Here is a 19,721-nt window from a genome sequence, read left to right as displayed (position 1 = left end):
TTGCACTTGCCTATAGATTGCTAGTCTTGTTTAACACGCATCAAGTTTTTGGCGCCGTTGCTAAGGAATTTTTTTTGAGAAATATTGAGAACTGTGTGTCCTTGTTAATTCAACCATTTATTCTTTATTCCTTATTTGTATTTTGTTCAATTTTATTCTTTTATTCATTTGCAATTGAGGAAGCGATTGAACGTAGAGGAGGAAGAGATTCAGGTTGAGAAAGTTGTACACGAGAGTGAATCGGGAAACATTATAATAGAAATAGCAGACACCAATGACAATAATAATAATAACCGGACGATGTATGATTTTGCGTAACCAGAGGGGACGCAAACATGCATTACGAGACCGGCTGTTGCCACTAACAATTTTAAATAAAGCCTAATGTGATTCAGATGGTGTAGCAAACGGTTCAGTTCGGAGGCTTATCGGATGAGGATCCTAACGCACATATAGCGAGTTTCTTAAAGATTTGTGATACCTTCAAGATCAATGGGACAACGGACAACACAATTTGTCTCCGCTTGTTCCCATTTTCTTTGAGGGATAGAGCAAAACGATGGCTATAGTCACTACCTCCTAACACTATCAATACTTGGGATTCTTTGGCAGAGAAATTCATGTTTAAGTACTTTCCTCCATCTAAAACTACTAAACTTAGAAATGATATATCTTCTTTAGTGCAGTTTGACGATGAGTCGATGTATGACACTTGGAAGAGGTACAAGGACTTATTGCGATGCTGCCCACACCATGGACTACCAATCTGGTTACAAGTACAAAAATTTTATAATGGTTTGAATTTGGCTACTAAGTAGATGGTAGATGTAGCTGCAGGTGGTTCTTTAAGCAGCAAGACACCAGAGCAAGCCCAAAGCTTGATTCACAAACAATTACCAGTGGCACCCTACTAGGAGCAAGACGGGACGTCAAGGGAGTGTACACCAGTTGGATGCCACTGCAGCCTTGGCAACTCAAGTGGAGTTATTATCCAAGAAATTGATCAACTCCAGATACCTGTCCAAGCAGCTCAAGCAAGCTGTGAGTTTTATGGTGGCCTGCACTACAGTAGTAACTGTATATCGGGAGGTATGTTTGCTTCCTCTTCTTCATCTAACCATGAACAAGTGGACTATATAGGAAGTCAGCCTAGGTAGCAAAACAACTCGTACAACAACACCTATAATTCGGGATGGAGAAATCATCCGAACTTCGAATGGAGGAACAATAACAACCAAGGGCCACCAAGGTTTCGGCGACCACATCAGCAGCCACAACAATCTGTTCTCCTACCTCAGTCTCCTCGGACTCAAAAAAAAATAACTAATTGAGAGGAGCTAATGATGAAGTTTGTGTCCACTTCACAGACCATATTCCAGTAGACGGACGCAGCTCTTAGAAGTCAACAGGCCTCTATTGAGAACTTGGAGAATCAGATAGTCCATATTTATAAGATGATGACTGAGAGACAGCTAGGGAATTTGCCTAGTAATCCAGAGCCCAACCCTAGAGAGCATGTGAAGGCTATCACTTTACAATGTAAGTAAGCAGCTATTTAGCTCTACTCCTATTTCTAATGATGATGATGTTCTGTAGGAAGAATTGGGTAGGAAAGATGAGGATAGCAAGATGATGAGAGAAGATAGAGGGCAAGAAGAAGAGTCCTCTGAGAGAATACCAGCCCCCGATCCTATATCCTGCCACGTTGAAGCAGGAGAAAGTCGATCAGCAGTTCAATAAGTTTCTTAACTTGTTTAAACAACTGTAGATTAACTTACCTTTTATTGAAACTATTTCACAGATGCCTAGGTATGCGAAGTCCTTAAAGGAAATCCTTAGCAACAAAAGAAAGTTAGAGGACTTGGCGGTCGTACAATCTATTTACCAAGTTGGCTATACTTCAGAACAAATTGCCAAAGAAGAAGTGTGATCCAAGGAGTTTTATTGTCCCTTGTGTAATTGGTGATTTAACAATTAGTAATGCTTTAGCTAACTTAGGAGCTAGCATTAATTTAATGTCGTACACTGTACTTGTAAAGGTTGATAAATTTATATTTCTTGTTGACTTTGTGATCATGGACATGGATGGTGAGAGTAATGTACCTTTAATTCTAGGTCGACCTTTCCTTGCAGTGTCTAGGGCTATTATAGATGTTTGCGATGGGAAGCTTGAACTTAGGGCAAGAGATGAAACTGTCACTTTTGATTTAAATAATTCTATGAGACAATCCTTAGATCATGATGATGTTGTGTTTCAGTTGATTTACTTGATGATGTTATTAATACATAGTTGTAGGAAATATTGTTTGATGATCCCTTACAAGTTGCCTTACAGGTAGAGGATGAGCATGAGCTATCTAATGAGAGTGTGTTAGAGCAACTTGCATTTTTTTTAGCTAATGAACCAAGCAAGAATGCTGATAAGTTTGTTGAGATTGACAGGGTAGGTGTGCAGAAATTGAGGTCGTCATTTGAGGAACCACAAGTCTTTGAGTTGAAAGAAATCTCAAAGCACCTCAATTATGCATATCTAGATGAGGATAATAGGTTGCCTGTCATCTTAGCAGCAGACTTGACACACGAAGAGAGGGAGATGACTTTGGCCTCTCTTAGGAAGTACCAGAAGGCGTTTTCTTGGAAAATTGCTGACATTCCTAAGATTAGTCCTAGCTACTGCTCGCACAAGATCCTTATGAAGGATAGCTACAGGTAAATGGTGTAACCACAGTGTAGACTAAACCCGAACATGAAGGAAGTGATTAAAAAGGAGGTAATTAAACTTCTTAATGTAGGTTTAGTTTACCCTATATCTGATAGTTCCTAGGTTAATCCTGTATAGGTAGTTCCCAAGAAGGGAGGGATGACTGTGGTTAAAAATGATAAGGACGAGCTTATACCAACTAGAACGGTAACAGGCTTTCGAGTGTGTATATATTATAGGAGGCTAAATGATGCCAGTCGAAAAGACCATTTTCCCCTTCCTTTTATTGACCAAATGTTGGAAAGGTTATCTGGACATATGTTTTATTGTTTTCTAGATGGTTTTTCAGGTTACTTCTAGATCCCCATTGCACCTGAAGACCAATAGAAGACAACCTTTACATGCGTCTATGGTACATTTGCATATAGGAGGATGCCATTCGAATGGTGCAATGCACTTGCAACTTTTCAAAGGTATATGATGGTGATCTTTTATGATATGATTGAGGAGTCTAGGGAGGTTTTCGTGGATGATTTTTCTGTATTTGGTAACTCCTTTACTTATTGTTTACACAATCTAGAATGCATGCTTAAGCGTTGTGTGGATGCTACCCTAGTTCTTAATTAGAAAAAGTGTCATTTTATGGTTAGGGAAGGTATAGTGTTGGGACATAAAATTTTGCATGAGCGGATGGAGGTCGATAGGGCCAAGGTGGATACTATTGCTAAATTACCCCCACCTAGTTTAGTTAAGGCTGTTACGAGCTTCTTAGGTCATGCAGGATTCTATAGGAGGTTCATTAAGGACTTCTCTAAGATTGCTAGACCTTTAACTCAAATGCTTGTAAAGGATGTACCTTTTGTATTTTCTGATGATTATTTGCAAGCTTTTGAGTTGTTGAAAGAGAAGCTAACCACAACATCGGTTATGGTTTCACCTAATTAGGAGCTGCCATTTGAGCTTTTGTGCGATGCTAGTGATTTTGCAGTTGGAGCTATTTTAGGACAGAGGAGAGACAAAAAGTTCTAACCAATTTACTATGTTAGCAAAATATTGTCTAGTGCCCAGGAGCACTATATCACCACTGAAAAGGAGCTTATGTCTATTGTTTTTGCATTTGACAAGTTCATATCTTATTTGGTGCTATCAAAGGTTGTGGTCTACATAGACCATTCAGCACTCAGGTACTTATTTAGCAAGAATGATGTAAAGCCTAGACTTATTCGTTGGATTCTGTTATTACAAGAGTTCGACATTGAGATCAAGGATAAGAAAGGTGTTGAGAACTTAGCGGCATACCACCTTTCTTGGCTAGAAAACCCGACTTTGGAGGGCTTGATGAAAGTGCGATTGATGACAATTTTCCGGATGAGTTCCTACGCTCAGTTCAGGTTAATTCTGATATCCCTTAGTTTTTTATTTTGCAAACTATCTGGTTGTTAAATTCCTTCCAAAACATATGACATTTCAGCAAAAGAAGAAATTCTTTTTTGAATTAAAATACTACATTTGGGAGGACCCTTTCTTCTTTAGAGTTTGTGCATATCAGATTATTTGGCGATATGTACATGGGGAGGAAATCCTCTAGATTTTGAGGCATTGCCATGAAGGACCAACGGGAGGTCATCAGGCTACGAATCACACAACTATAAGGGTGCTAGATTATGGATTCTACTGGTCGATGATCTTTAGGGATGCTAGAGTATTTGTCCAGGTTTGTGATGCATGCCAAAGATCAGGTAACATCTCTGCTCGTGATGAGATGCCCCAAACGAACATTCAAGCTATTGAGATTTTTGATGTTTGGGGCACCGACTTCATGGGACCTTTCCCTTCCTCTTATGGTAATAAATACATCTTGGTTGCCGTTGAATACTTTTCTAAGTGGGCCGAAGCACAAGCTTTTCCCACTGATGATGCCAGGGTAGTTACAAGATTCCTTAAAAGTCTATTTGCTACGTTCGGGACACTAGAACTCTTATTAGTGACAGGGGACTCATTTTTGTAATACCTAGTTAGAAAAGGTGCTTAAACGCTATGGTGTATCGCACAGGTTTCTACATCCTATCACCCATAAACCAATGGGCAAGTGGAGGTCACTAATAGGGGATTAAAATGGATTTTAGAAAAAACTATAAAAGTGAGTAGGAAGGACTCGGCGAAGAAGCTAGATGATGCCTTGTGGGCATTTAGGATGGCCTATCGTACTTCAACTAGTTTTACACCATATAGGCTATTTTATAGGAAAGCATGCCATTTGCCTGTTAAACTTGAGCATAAAGCATTGTGGGCTTTGAAAACTTGCAATTTTGATTTTGTTAATGCAGGTAAACATAGACAGTGGCAGCTTAACGAGTTGGAAGAGTGGCGTAACCAAGCATATGGCAACTCCTTAATCTACAAGGAGCGTACCAAGAAGTGGCATGATAAAAGGCTAAGGAGCACCAAGGAGTTCCAAGTTGAGGATAGTGTGTTATTATATAACTCACGACTTCGGCTCTTTCTTGGGAAGCTAAAGAGCCGTTGGACAGGACCGTTCACCGTCCAACAAGTTTTCCCCTATGGCACAATGGAATTGCACCATCCGGATAAAGGAAACTTCAAGGTTAATGGGCATAGGTTGAAGTATTACTATAGTGACTCATTACAGCTCGAGGAGCGAGTCAACCTTGTACTGTAACAACAACAATAGCTCAAGCATTATGAGTCCAGCTAAATGACTCGAGGAGAAAAAGAAGAGCTTTTGGGAGGCACCCCAACTTTTATTTTATGTTTTTCTTTTGGGACATTTTGATCATTCGTTTGGAACATTATTTTTCTAGTTTAGTCTTCATTTTCATTCAATTTTTGAGTTTTATATGCCATTTGAGTGTTTAGATATATGTGGAAGGTAGCTTGAATGTTTGACTATTAGAAATTGCAGGAAATTGCGCGTGAAAAAGTGCCTGGAACGAATTATGAGTTTCAGCACCATCTTAGTGGTTCAACGCGCCCTAAGAGCATACTCATGCTGTTCAACACAAACGTGTTGTGGGCAACCAGACTGTGTCAAAAGAAACATGTGATTTCAGCACGTCTTCCAAGGGTGATAGGGTTTATGGACATGACCGTGCCATACAACATGCCCGTGTTGTGGGCAAATAAACCATCGACCTGAAATGGGAATTCAACATGCCTTTTGGGAGTAACACGGGTTATTAACACAGGTCGTGTCAAGCAGCACATCCATGTTCTTGGCACCCAAACTGTGTTGACAGAAAAATGGACTTCAACACGTTTTCCACGACTAACACATGCTGGGAGATTGGTCGTGCTGGAACACAGGCATGCTAGCCTCAACGTCTATATAAGCTGTGCTATTTTGCAGGTAGCAAAATTTTCACTCTTCTCTCTCTTTGCACGTATAGGCCAACGTTATCTCCCTCTTTTCCTTCAATTTTCAACTTCTTTTCCGGCAAATCAAGTTTCTTCCTTAACTTTGCTCAATACTCCATTATGGTATGTTATTTTACTCTTTTCTTTAATTTAGTTCATTATTTTTGAAATTATTGATTTTGTTTCTTATTTTTTATGACTTTGTCAATTCTGTTATTTTGCTCAATTTCTTGCTCTTCCTTTAATATTGATTTGCTGTTATTATTTATTTTGGTTTATTAGTTACTATTGTGTATATTCTGGATTTCTTTTATTGTGGTATGTTATTCTACTCTTTTCTCTAATTTAGTCGATTATTTCTGAAATGATTGATTTTGTTCTTATTTTTAATGAGTTTGTTAATTCTGTTATTTTACTCAATTTTTTGTTCTGCCATTATGCTGCTGAATTGGGATTAGCTAATGCAAGTGTGCTGAAAACATGTTAAATTAATGTTGTATTTAAAATATTGTTGTTATTGGAATAATTGTTTCTTTAGTGCAAGAAATACAATTTTGGCAATACTTTGATCAATTTTCATGCAGGTACTATGGCTGAGCGGCATGAGAGACCCAAGAAGGTGGGTGTCTGCAAGAGAAGGTGTTTAGACCCAATCGGCCCATCACCACCTACACTTGCACCTCGAGCACCTACACCTAGAGCTCTAACTCCACCTCCAGCTCCCGCACGACTTAGACTTTTACAGTTTCAGAGCCTACTCACAAGGCTCGTTACTAGCAGCTGCGACACAAGCAGTTAGGTTGTGGGAAATGCATCGACTGGCAAGCATTAGAGACAGTCGGCCTAGCCACTGAGGTTCGAGAGATACTTCAGACTCCACCCTTTGAGGCCTTCTTTGGCATTGTGGAGCCTACTTATAGGGAGCTCATGCTTGAGTTTTCCTGTACTTTCTTCTTTCAGACCCATATCAAGGACTGGTCGCAGCCAGAAGCCACCTTGTTTCAGTTGGGAGGGCAGACTTACATGATAAGTATTCCCCAGTTTGGTATTGCACTTGGCCTCTATGACTAGGCGACTATAGAGTCAGATGACTTCAGAAGCTCCTTATACAATCTGGGAGTTTCTTTTCACAAAGCCTAGGAGACCATCTCAAAGGGGGACAAGCCTTACTACTCGAGCAAGTCCAAGGCATCCAGCCTCTCTAATAGCTTGTGCTATCTTCACTGCCTGCTCGCATATATATTGGTAGGGCGAGGGGATAGTTTTGGAGTGGTCACCCAGCCTGACGTATTCTGTTTATAGGTGCTGCATCAGAAAAGGAAGGTGGACATGGGATATGTGTTAGCTAAGCAGTGCAAGACTATCACTAGGGACCAGAAGAAGACTTGGATATGTTTCAGACCTTATGTGACTAAGATTGCTAGGAGGATGGAGCTACTATATAGAGAACTACTGGATGAGTTGACACTTGTAGGCGAGATGACCCTTGCTGGCCTATCTACTATGCAGCATATGGGGATGATCACTCGGAGGATAGGGCCCCTAGGGCCAGAATACAGACTTATTCAGTCAATAGCTAGAGCTACTCGGGAGGAGCAGGGGGAGCACCCTAGATCTACAAATATTCCTGGCTCTTCCCGACCTTCATCCTCATCAACTCCTCAGCCATCTAGTGTGCATTAATGAGTTTACTGTAAGATATGATGAGATCACCGACATGCAACAACAACATATAGATAGGCTTGACAGGTTTGAGCACGAGGTTCGAGCGCAGTTCCAGCATTTTGATGCTATGCAGAGGTAGATTTTGGATCTACTAAATAGGCAGTTGGCCTAGGGAGACAGGATAGAGGCAGCCTTGTAGAACAATAGGACAAACGATTTTGACTTTGATGATTTTGATGAATTCTTCCCACCACCAGCTGGTGATAATGCACCTCCTCCAACAGCACCACCTCCACCACCACCAGACCAGAAAGATGAGTAGGGTAGTATCTCTTTTTCTTTTTGAGTACTTAATATGTCGCTTCCCAACTCTTTTATACACTATAGACAGTGTGTCCTTCAAGTGTGGGGTGGGTAAGCCGTTGTTATGGCTTTTCTTTTTCTTATATTTTTCGATTGTTATTTATTGTATTATTAATTATGTATATATTTAAGATACTTAGGATGTTTATTAGCTTTTTGTTTATCTTTGAAAGATTGATAGTTATAATTATGAGCATGAGATTTTTCCTCCTTGTTGTTTGTTGCTTTTGGAATATTATTGAGTAGTTTTTAGTTTATCATAGTGACTGGATTAAATCAGTGTTACTTGACCATTCTTTAAGTTAACAATTTGAATTTGATTAGTTGTTGTGTTTTGCATATGAATTGATTAAATGATAATTTGATTGATGGTATTTGGACACCTTATGCAAATAAACACACTTAAATGGTGAGTCTTTAAACCTAATTGAGCATACATCATAAATGCTCCTTTCTTCTTGTTTGAGTGTGCATTACATTCTTCTTATTTCTAGAACTTGCTCAGTAATTCTTATTGAGGTCATATGAACAATCAAATGTTATAAAATGATAAGGGCACTTAGGATTCACCATTATAGCCAAAAGCCAACCTGTAGATATCTTCCATTAGTTAACTCGATATAAGCTTATCCACTTTCTTCATTTTTACCATTTTGCTTTATCATCACACCTTGTTAAGCCTTTCATTTGTTGATCCCTACCCTATTTCTAGAATTTTTGAAATGTGTTCATTTAGGAACGTATGTAATGAGAACATCATCATTATAAACTCACTTTATAATTTCGCTTACATATGTATTTACATTCCATGGTGTTCATCTCTAACAGTTTGGATTATTCCTTAATAATAATTGACCATTCATACCATTAGAGTCGAAGAATGCCTTTAATATAATTGTATTGTGATGTATAAATTAAAACATATCATTTGACAACTCCTTGTATTTAGGGCATACTCTAATACCTAAGTCTTAAAGTTGTTGTCTGTGGTCAAGTCGCCTTCATCATCAAGTTTGCGCTCTATTTCTTAGTGAGGCTAGAGTCTCTTGATCTTGTCCGAGAAATCTTGTCTCAATGGAAAGCCTTCAAATTCAAGGGGAAATTTCAGAATCTGTTTCTTCTGCTCGTACTAGCAGTAGAGTCTCCAAGCTGCATAGAAAGTGGATGCTCATAAGTCGGGTAAGGGAACTTAGTCACTGTACACCATAAGTATGTTGGGAATTGAAATTAAAACGTAACGAAAGGCATAATGGAAGCAATTTAAAATTTTTGTTAATTTTCACCAAGGATCTCATTGATTTAGACAGTCATAACATATAAAAACAAGCAAAAGATGGAGAAGGCTTACAAAGGGTATGTGTCGCCTATACCAAGTAGTGCTTCTTGCTTTATTAATTCTTGACTCTTCAAGGATGATTGATGCACTTTAAAGCTACTCAAATTACCAGCCTCTAATGGTAATCCACACACGCTTCAAAGTTGGAAACTCCTATGAACAATTCTTCACAAGGGAGAGAATGGAGATGATGAGGAGTGAACGCTAGTTCCAAGCTACATTGAATCTTAATTAATCTTATTAATTAAGTGTGTATGGCATCCTCAATTAACTATAGCCGCCTATCATACTCCATATATATATATACATGGGATTTAACCTAGTCTTGTAACAAGTAAGGCCTTACTTACTCTTAAATTATGCTTTAATTGGGTTTGTTTAGACTAAGTTAACTTAATTAATACATAAGCATAGTTATAAGGCCCTTATAGCCGAATATCATAGCACAATATCTATTAAACTAATTAACTTTTAATTAGGCCCAATCTATATAAGCTTAAGCCTAATCTTAAGCCTTATTTTAATCTCAACTTTAAGCCCATTTGTGTGTGACTCAAAAGATTCCTAACATGTTGCCAATGAATTATGAATTATGAACTAAACCCTTTTAATCCAATGTTAATTCTCTAATTAACTTAATTCATATATCATAGATCTAGATTGGCATCTAGCAATGCATCATGACCACCAAAATGTGAGGAAGGATTAAAGTGATTTATCAACCTTTACAGTGAACAATCTCATAATATGATTCAATCATTTCACTGTACTTTAATCCCGATTGATTCATAGAGCACGGATGCAAGTATCAACTCTATAATTGAATTAATCATATTTGCTCTTAATAATTACATATAACATCTTGAATAAGATCTATAAAACACTTTTTATAATCTTCACTCAAATAACCTTGGTTAAGGATTTCCATGTTAAAGCATATTAAGAATCATTAGAATAAGGTCCCATGACATATTACCTTAGGCAATGAATTCTTTATTGATAACTTATTATCTTCATATGACTCTTACTATATCCAATGACTATCCCTTGAGCACTCCATGGATAGGAGAACATAAGATAGTATCAAAGTATAATAATCATCATGTAAGATAATATACTGTTATCTCAAGTGTAAGGATCACGTCTTACATGATTGTCACAAGAGTATTGTCCATAGACACTTGGGGTAAATTTCATATGGACAACTTAGTGGGGTAGTGTTCAATGAACTTGTTCTTGTAATAAGCACCCATATGCTTATTTCGGAATCCATATTCCTCAACCTTATGAGACAGATTGTTTACTTCAACAAGTAGGTGATAACACATTATGGTAGTCTCGAGCGTTTATCAATATCCAATTATCAATATCTAATCTTCGTCAAACATCGATTATGAATAAAGTTTAGGAACGTATGTAATGAGAATCTCATCATTATAAACTCACTTTATAATTCCTCTTACATTTGTGTTTACATTCCATGGTGTTTATCTCTAACGGTTTAGATTATTCCTTAATAATACCCGACTACTCGTACCTTTAGTAAAACTGTATGGCATCAATTGTGATGTATAAATTAACATAGATCATCTGAAAACTCTTTGTCTTTAGGGCATACTCTAACAATCTCCCACTTGCACTAAAGCACAATCAAAGCCAAGTATCATGGTATCCAATATCAAACTCTTTCTTTTGATGATCATTTCTTGCTAGGTCAAACGGCTTTGTTGGAGGATCAACTTTGTTATCCTCAATGGGTATTTATTTTATCTTTATATTATATTAATAAGTCATTTATTGGTAATGCGTCAATACAATATTTTGGATTGCAGATGAGACTTTGGTTGTTTGAAAATGGCTCTATTGTCTATCTAACTTAAATCAACAATACTTAACAACCATACCTTACTCTTAAAAAGAATATTAAGATCCAAATATCTCTCATATATTACCTCAAATATAATTAGATGTATTGAGCTTAAGCGGTAAATATGATCCTTTTGGAACTCTTTCTAAAACTCATGCTTTCCTTATAAAAATGAATTGAATCTATCTTGTGAGTTTATTCTATGTGATTCACAATTCACATCTAGAATAACCATAAATTCAAGCACATAACATGACATATATACATAATAGAATATTATACTTTTAAATAAATTATTCTATTAATAACCTCTTTCTCAATGAGTGTTTATAGTACATATCTTTGGAAAGAGATATGTGATGGGACATCACCAAGAGTTTTTCTCTGATTCTTCTATGTTAAACTCCTTTAACATATCTGTTTAGGTATTAAAAGTTTAGAATATTCATGCAGTTTGAAGCATCTATCTCCATAGATCTCAATCCTAGAAAGTAAACTGCATGTTCTAACTCATTATGGATTTATAAGTCTTGGTAGACCCATGATAAAGGATTTGTCACTTTTTCCTTTATCTATATATCCATAACATATAATATTAGGAAACATTATTATATTCCCACTAACCCCTTCATATACACTTGTTTATTCTATTTGGATTGATACTTATAATTACCTTACTAATTAACCATTTGATTAAGTATGTAACTTATTAAGTTTTCTTTGCTCAACCTTTTATGCAAAGACTTCCATATTAGTTTTTCTTAAAAAACTTACTTGCACCTTAATGGATCTAATCCATTTAAATGGGTCTACCACAATCTTCACTTGGTTAAACAATATGGTATCCACAATAGAATTTTATGGCTTGATGTCAACTTTAAGAGTTAATGTCACACATTAGTTTATTAGTGTAGTAGAGATATAATTACATATTCTATAAGAGATATTCATTTCTTTTAAATATGTTGTATCCTACTACATACCAAAAGTTGTGTATATGAACAATATAAGGTTGTGCATCTTATGCTAACCACCGTCAAGCTATCTTCCATTTTAATGCTAGTTTATTTATCTTGATCTCTATCAAGATCTATCAAACTCCCACTGCTTCTTTCAAAAAACTCCTTTTCTTGAAAGAAAACATATTTCAAATAAACACTTTTTTTAAGAGTATGATAATGTTGATATCTTAAAACCCTTTTTGGATATCTCACAAACTTATATTTATTAGATAAAGTCTTTCATCTTTGTTTAATTGCATATGTTTATCTTAAATATCACATACTAGTCTATATCCTATATAGAATTCATTATGATCATATATTATAAATGGAACATATTGGAGTTAATGATTATAAGAGTATATATCCTATGAGAAGGCTTGCAACACTCTTTATGATATAACTCTCTTACAAAGTTAGGTTTCATCATCTTATGAAACTTTATCAATTTGAGTAATTGTAAATTATAGACATTCTAATGATGATCCAAGTATTCCATATCATGATCTAATCTTAATATGATACTTTATCATAACTCTTCCTAAAACAAGCATACATTATATGTATCACTTAGGAATTTAGCATATGTGTCTTTCTCAAAGACAACTTGATTATAATATTGATTTCGTAGATTTATAAGTTAATGTTACTTATTTGTCTTAATATCAATAATATAATCCTTATGCTTATTTAAGATTGCTTTAGTTTTCTCGCAATAGGGTTTTGTTTTTCTTACTTTCATACAACCTTTTGTATAATATTCTAGAAACATAAATCATTTAACTAAATAAGGCAATAATTACCAAATATTATTAAATGAAATAATAATCAATAATTGTTCTAAAAGAAGAATTAATAACAATTATTAAATTCTAAATAAGAAAAACTAAACTAATAACTAAACTAAATTGCAACAATTGCATTCAAGTTAGTATATTCCTTCTTTTCATAATTAGAAGCTTGTTCTTGCTTCTATCCTTTAAAGTAGCAAGATAAGTCTTGCAGCTCCTTCTCCAATGTCTTTCCTTCCCACAATGGTGACACCTCCAATAGCATTTAAGGCTTTCTTGGGCTTATGGGATTTCTTTTCCTTTTTCTTCTTAGAGTTACTCGTAGCAGCCTTATAATGTTCTACCATTAGAACTACTCCTTTTTGCTTCTTTATGGTGCCCTCCGCAGTCTTTAACATATTAATAAATTTGAGTATCGTAGTATCCAACTTATTCATATGAAAGTTCATAACAAACTACGAATAACTGTCAGGTAGAGATTGCAAAGTTAAGTCTATACTTAATTTATGGTCCATCACAAAACTAAGACGTCCTAGATGTTCAATATATCTAAGCATCTTTAGTCCATGTGCATTCACAGATCCACCTTCGACCATCTTGCATCGAAACAATTCCTTTGACATACCTTTCAATCCTTAACTACTTATCAAACATTTCCTTCAAATATAAGATTATAGTTTAAGCATCTATATTTTCATGTTGTCTTTGTAGTTCAGAAGTCATACTTCCTAATATCACACAAACAACTTGGTCATTTTCTTCTTGACGCTTTTTGTACTCTTGGACCACCTCCTCGAGTGCTTCTTCGGTAGGGAGACGTAATGGAGGTGTGTCTAGCACATAAAGCTTCTCTTCTTATTTGAGAGCAATTCTCAGATTGTGATGCCAATCAAGAAAGTTTAGCTCAGTAAGCTTGTTGGTGTCAAGGATACTATGCAAAGATAGATTGTCACTCATCTTTTCTTAAAACCTTCCAATATAAAGATAAATGAATATAAGTTAATTTATACAAATAACTAATAAAGGTCTTGCAATCAGGTACTTAACTCTCACTATTTTTCGATATAGATTAATAGCTCTGACTATCAATTCGGGATGCTAACAATATAGCTATCCTAGTGGGCTAGAATCCCATCTATTTTAATATGATCTTGAGTATGATTAACAAACCATATTAAAATAAATTAGGTAGAAAACTATTTGTCAATTGTAACTCTATACAATTCTAGATCAATTAACCGACAATGATGTTTGTTTAAATATATTTTATGATGTTCTAATCATCATATATGTTTCACTTAATTCATGCCTTTATTTTCATATAATCAAGGCTTTGTGCATCTGAATTATATAAGTTAGTTAAGTAAGACCCATCAATTACAATTGAGAACATACCCTGGTAATAGGTAACCTTGAGTTTGCTCAACAAATTGACCTATGAATAAGGCTCTCGTTCCTATTTTAATTATGGAAGGCAATTTAACCATGGTCTTAACATGTGACTTAATATTGAACGAGAGATTTGTTAAAAAATGGTGATTAAGGTCTTATGCTTTGGCATGAACATACAAATATCAAATGTAAGGATTTTATGCTTTGGTATGATCATGCATATATCATACATCACATATATAATATAAGCTAAGCATGCCAAACTACTATGGATGATTGTGGACTTTTTAAATTAGTTATTTCGATCCATCGAAGATAACTAAATGGTCAAAACATAGGTATTGCCTTCATGATATTCAAGTCTTGAAGCAATATCCCCTTCATCTCCATTTGATGTCATATCTCTATCTAAATCACAAAATAAAATTCTATCTGACTAATTAAAACTATATATAACATTTACATAAGATTTAGAGAAACCTTTAGTTGCATTCAAGGGGAGTTAGATAAGAAAAAAAACTTACAACCCAGAAAAATTTAGAAAAAGGCAAGGAACACAGTCCTTAATTTAAAAATACCAAATCAAAATATTCAACTATTCAACACAATCACATTGGTCTTATAGTCCATAACCGTCTATCATATGCCAAATATAATCATATTATATAAAGCATATAAAAGAATCAAGATAGCATTATTCAAGTTATTTGATCATTGCATGCAATTAGGAGTAACTGGGGTATGGAGGATTAAAATAATAAAATTATTATTCAAAAATAAAAATTCTCCATAATTTAGGGTGCAATTTTCAGCCAAAATAAAAGAAAAAAGGACATAAAGTTAACCTGTGACTAAACAAACTTTACTAATCCTAGTCATGCTAGGAAACTAAGATTTAATCTTAGTCAAAGAAAGTTGTAAAGAATTAAAATTAATTAAATCAGATTTAATTAATAACCAATTCCCTTTAAAATATCCTTAATTTTAAGTTTATGTCCTTTTAGAACATAAAGTCAAATATTAAGACATAAAGTCAAGCTTACGTCTTAATTAAGACAAACAACCTAGTCATACTAGGACACTAAGATATAAGTCCTAGGTTAACAAAAATTAATGAGAAACTTTATTTAATTAAATCAAATTTAAAAAATAAAATTCCCTTTTAATTCCTTAAATTCTCGTCATATTTATATTTGAGGACAAAAGTCAAATTCTTGTCTTAATCTTAACAACTTCCTAATCCAACTAGAATTCTAAAATTACAAGTCATTGTCCTAAAAGAATAATGGTACTTGTATTAATTAAAATAAACTTTTAATTAATCTCCTAATCATATTATGCCATGTAATTATAATCATAAGACAACTAGGATATGTGTTAAGACAAGGAGTCACATGCCAACTAGGACACTTCATCTAGAAATCCCTACAAATAAGGACAATCCTTATTTACCAAGATTTAAATATCTAACGGGCCTAATTAATCACATTAATTTCAAAATTAATTGAATTCATCAAGATTCATCAAGATCCATCATCAAGAAAATCAATTTTTCTATCAAACAATTCAAGATAATTAAGATTTACATGGTAATCATCAAGAAACAAAGCAAATATGCAAGAAACATAATCAAGATTCAAATCAACCTTCAAGATTGCTTTAAGAATGCATCTTATGCATGATTTAGATCTGATGTTCTTCTTCTAAAGGCTTGCCATTAGAACAAGAGCCACACATGTGCCGGATTCCAATAAGCAACTCATACTATGCGTATAATTCATCAAATCAACACTTGATTTGTATGTTGTGTGCATATATGGTGTTCATAAAGATCAAACCTTAAATTTTTAAAAATCTAAATGTTCATTATTCATCTTCTAAATCATATTCTTTACTGTCCAAAATCAAATTAAATCAAAACCCATACACATATGCACATACTAAACCTTTAGGATGTGTAGTATGTGCATAATTTACTTTGATAATCAAGAATCTAGTTCTAAATTGTTTTAAACGAATTTTGAATATCTAATATTTAAGAAAAGTTATTGTAACAATTACCCATGTAATTATTTCAACTAATTTTTTCCATCCAAATATGATAAGAGATTGGATGTTATTGATCACATTAAAAGCTGTTTATGCACATGATATAGATTTCGAACGCCCGAACCCTAATCAAACTAGATCCAAAAATTCTAAAAATCTCCAGATCCTAAGTTATATTCCTTAGAATTCATATGCAATAAGAATCACAAAAAATTCAAAGTATAGCTATGGCAACAAATGAAAACTCCAAAACAGCTTAGAAATTCCAGATTTGCATGTTTATGATCAATTAGCATTATGCAACCATTATGACTAAATTAATCAATGGAGACTCTGATACTACTATTGGAAGTGAAATTAAACATAAGGAAAGGCATAATGCAAGCAATTTAAAATTTTTCTTCATTCCCACCAAGGATCCTATTGATTTAGATAGTCAAACACACACAAAAACAAGTAAAAGATAGAGAAGGCTTACAAAGGGTGTGTGTCACCTATACCAAGGAGTGCTTCTTACTTTGTTGATTCTTGATTCTTCAATGATGATTGATGCACTTTAAAGCTACTCAAATGGTAATCCACACAGGCTTCAAAGTTGGAAACTCCTATGAACAATCCTTCATAAAAGAGAGAATGAAGATGATGAGAGGTGAATGCTAATTCCAAGCTAGGTTGACTCTTAATTAATCTTCTTAATTAAGTGTTTATGGCATCCTCCATCATACTCCATATATATATATATATATATATATATATATATATATATATATATATATATATTGAAACTTAACCTAGTCTTATACCAAGCAAGGCCTTACTCTTAAGTTGGGCCTTAATTGGAATTGTTTAGACTATGTTAACTTAATTAATACATAAGGCTCTTATAGCCCAATATATATTAAACTAAATAACTTTTAATTAGACCCAATGTATACAAGCTTAAGCTAAATCTTAAGTCTCATTTTAATCTCGACTTTAAGCCCATTTTTGTGTGACCCAAAAGGTTCCTAACATATTGGTAATGAATTATGAATTATGAATTAAATCCTTTTAATTCACTGTTAATTATCTAATTAATTTAATTCATATTTCATAGATCAAGATTGGCATTTAGCAATGCATCACCAACCACCCAAATGTAAGGAAGGATTAAAGTGCTTTAATCAACCTTTACAGTGAACAATCTCACAGTGTAATTTAATCCTTGCATTGTATTTTATTCCAAAATAGAGTATGAGCGCAAGTATCGACTCTATAATTGTATCAATCATATTTGTTCTTGATAATTGTATACAACATCTTGAGTAAGATCTATAAAACACTTCTCATTATTTTCATTCAAACAACCTTGGCCAAGGATTTCCATATTAAAGCATATCAAGAATCATTAGGATAAGGTCCCTTGACATATTACCTTGGGCAATGAATTCTTTATTGATAACTTATTATCTTCATATGACTCTTACTATACCAATGACTTAGGCAAAAATTAAGCTGAAAAACCAAAAAGGCGACTTAGGCAAAAATTAAGGCAAAAAGGAATAAATAGAAAAAAGAAATTTAGTTGCATACCTACAAGAGAATGAGGCTACCACCAAATTGTTGATGGGTTTTAGACATGTCTAACCCAATGATAGTTTTAGCCAAGATAACTAGAACTAGATCTGCTCCATTCTCTAGTTGATCAATGATGCCAGCAATTCTGATATATCCCCTTCCTTGAGGAGAAATCAATAGAAATTGGGCATAGAGGCAAAAGCTCAGCATCATAATCCAAGCAGGTGTATCTCTCTCTTTCTTATCACAGAGATCAGCAGGATAAGGGTAATGTACTCACCAATAGAATGGAAAAATACCTCAGTAGTGAGCATGTAGAATAACTCAACAAGTTTTCCAAAAAAGGGTCATCTAGTATTAGCAAAGCAATCAAATAAGTAGAATCCAAGGGGCCTCCAAAAATGGCAGAGAATTCTTCAATCATGGGACATAACCCTTGCCCATTAAAGTGAAAAACATGATTCCTTAGACACCCAAAGTTGACAGTAGAGTGAAAAAATATGAAATTTTTCAAGCTTAATCCACTCCTCACTAGTTAGGGTTTTGAAAAGAGTTTGGAGGCTGAATCATGGTTTTTTTATATGGATTTATAAAACATGTATGGGGATGTATAAAGGGTATGCGTATATTTAAAGGCTAGAAATTGATGTTTGAATTTAACTTTGCAATCGCAGAGCTAAATCGGCTTTGTGATGTTAACAACTGGATTTTTTAGTTTTTCTTGGATTTCGGGCGTTTCCTCGAGCCCTAGTCATGTATAAGACATATATGCATGATATTTAAAGATGAGACTAGTATCAGACATAGATTTAAAGGTTAAAATGCAAAATTTTATATATCTTAAAAGTAAAGTCTTACAGAATAACAAAGTAAAGAAAATATAGAAAGAGCATCTAAAAAGTCAAAATTCTTTAGGGCTGTCTCCTAAACCCTCCATCCCGTCATCTGAGTCAACATCCATCCCTTGAGTCCGCAGAGTGGACAATTTGAGTGTCAAAGTATCAATCCCGTATTGTTGAGCCTCAATTCAGTGCAGATGATCATCTACCTGTCCTCGTAAGCCCTTATAGTCCTTTTAAAGAAAACCCAAAGGAGTTAGTTGTTGCATTTCATAACATACATGCATACATTTTGCACTTCATAATTTGTTTCGATTCTTAACCGCTAGTCTTCGTCGAGAATGAAGAACTATCTCCTTATGGCTATGAAAAACCACGTGCTCAAATTGCTATCTATGAACCTATATTCTTACATGTATTACTAACATTTCAAGAGAAAAGGAAAGGTGCAAAGCATTAAAAGAATATGACTTACATGTATGCAAGTACTTAAGGTGAACTCTAGAGGAAGGTTCAGCTCTATAGCAAGTCAATGCTATTGAATCGAAAGGAAACCAATAGGACACTGTCAAGTCCGAGAGGAACATGATACTCCCTGCAATCACATCAGATAATGATGTAGGAGGCGCTTCAGAAGTAGTGGCTATAGATGAGCCCGAGATATGAGTAGGCCTGGAATGGTGAGCAGACCAGCCCTATGTCAACTCAAAAACTGAAGGTGCATGACACAAAATTTACAGTAAAACAATAGTAATTAAATAATAGAGTAAAAGAAAAGCAAAGAA

The 19,721-nt window shown here is 34.7% G+C and overlaps 1 non-coding gene across 1 annotated transcript; it reads right to left on the bottom strand.

Moving 5' to 3' along the window:
- Positions 1-653: 653 nt before the first annotated feature.
- Positions 654-760, bottom strand: LOC112533984. The gene has a single exon (XR_003078307.1). It is a non-coding gene; the product is annotated as a small nucleolar RNA R71 (small nucleolar RNA).
- Between the last annotated feature and the right edge of the window lie 18,961 nt (positions 761-19,721).

This window comes from Ricinus communis, chromosome 4, assembly GCF_019578655.1.
Source record: "Ricinus communis isolate WT05 ecotype wild-type chromosome 4, ASM1957865v1, whole genome shotgun sequence".
Classification (NCBI taxonomy): Eukaryota; Viridiplantae; Streptophyta; class Magnoliopsida; order Malpighiales; family Euphorbiaceae; genus Ricinus; species Ricinus communis.
Note: the sequence above shows the minus strand (reverse complement) of the source record. Positions and strands in the feature narration are given on the sequence as shown.